Source organism: Gavialis gangeticus, unplaced genomic scaffold (assembly GCF_001723915.1).
Source record: "Gavialis gangeticus isolate Ggan-Ray unplaced genomic scaffold, GavGan_comp1, whole genome shotgun sequence".
In the NCBI taxonomy this organism is placed as follows: domain Eukaryota; kingdom Metazoa; phylum Chordata; order Crocodylia; family Gavialidae; genus Gavialis; species Gavialis gangeticus.
The window spans coordinates 2446619-2448352 of record NW_017729012.1 but is presented as its reverse complement, the minus strand read 5'-3'; the positions used below and the strand labels follow the sequence as shown (position 1 = coordinate 2448352).

At 43.9% G+C, this 1734-nt stretch overlaps 1 protein-coding gene across 2 annotated transcripts in view; it reads left to right on the top strand.

Moving 5' to 3' along the window:
- RAP1GAP2 (RAP1 GTPase activating protein 2) overlaps positions 1 to 1734 on the top strand; it is a 318489-nt gene that overhangs the window by 26962 nt on the left and 289793 nt on the right. The window lies entirely within an intron of this gene.

Sequence of the window (1734 nt, the reverse complement as noted above, 5' to 3'; positions counted from 1 at the left end):
GGAAGGAATTTTACCCCATGGTCAGATTGGTATGGACTATAGGGTTTTTTTGCTTTCCTCTGTAGCAGAGGGCAAGGCCCTCTACCTGGGATCTTGAGTATATATTGACAACAGTTCATAGAAGCAGGATGTTGGCTGCTGTGGTTTCCCTGCTTCCCTTGTGGCAGAGTAGGGTGTTAGGTCTGTGTTGTGCCAGGGTTGTTGGTAGTCTTACGTAAAGTCTAGATTATAGATTGTATATGATAGTTTGGACAGGGATGATCATGTCTCAGGCTAGATGACCTCTGGAGGTCCCTTCCAGCCCTACTCCTCTGTGACGCAATGACCCCATCTGAGGTCACAACAGCCTGTTTGGAAACCACTGTCTTAGAAGACATGCTTTCTAGGGTAATTTGTGATTGAACATAAGCTCAGTGACTATTAGGCTTTCAGACTCTGGCCAGGAAGAATGCTGCACAATTCACGGGATGCATTTCCATGTTGGCATTTTATTTTGTTCGCACAAGTTTTGCACTGGGGCAAGTCAAGGAACTGCACTCAGCAGCCTGGTACTAGTGTGGAAACACTGTAATGTGCACAGAGCTTAAGAGAAAATTAAGGTATTAGGCACTTAACATTTAAGAAACAACTTGCAAGATGCTCTTTAACTGTGGTGATAAATGGAGTATAAACAAACAGATAGCTCCAAGCCAAATACGCGCTGCTCATACACTCCAAAAAGTACCAGAAGGTTTTCTAGCTAGACATCCATCTGCTAGAGGGTAGGGCTTAATAATGCCCAAGAGGCCAGATTCTCAGCAGATGTAAATTAGTGTAGCTCTGGTAACTGAATTGAGCTACTTTGGTATTCGCTGCTCCTATGGCTGGTTTGAGAGCAGCCACGCAAAGGACTTGCGCTAATTCAACCCAATCCTTTTAGAAGCCAGTTTTAATGACATTAGTGCAATTTGTGAATGCACCAGGCTTAAGACTGGGTTGGTGTGAAAAATTATTACCCCAGCTTTCCCAGCCTGATTCTGCCAGATAAGGCAGGGGATACTGCTGCATTAAAAATACTCTGATCAGGAAGCATAGGCCAAGTCTTGTCCCTCTTGATGTCGTATGCCTGTGATTCCAGTGGGACCAGACCTTGGTCCCAAAAGCCCTTATTTGGAATCTGGTCACGATCTGTTTCTCCCTCTTAATTTCAATCATAAAGCCACATCCACTAAAGGGCATATGTGTGAGATGAGAGTCTGGTTTCAAAATTTAATCAGATTTCAAACAAAATGCTGGATCCTTTATTGGAGAACAGAAAGAGTCAGCGAGCTGGAACCTTAGGTCTTGTCAACTCACATCACTCCATTACTGTCACTGGAGTTGCACCAAATCGCACCAACCAGCCCAGTAACTCAATGCTTAGTGGTTTCCCTATTTCTCCCCTCATCACCCCTAGTAGCAGTCCCAGATTTCCAGCATGTTGCCCTATTTAAAAATGCCCTGTTCCTATTTTAGCACTGCATATTGTGAGCTCACATGGACACGCAGGGGAGTGATGCACAGATAGATGTATTTTCTACATCCAGCAACTGTGGCTGTGATGCAGTCAAAACACTTAAAAACAATTCTTTGTTTCTTTTAAGGAACACAGAAGGATTGCTGTGTGATACAGTATATGAGAGCTGTTAAAGCCCTCTTGTGGTCATGAATATCATTGGTATCTTGCCAAAAGCCCGTGGAGCATTAAAACAGCAG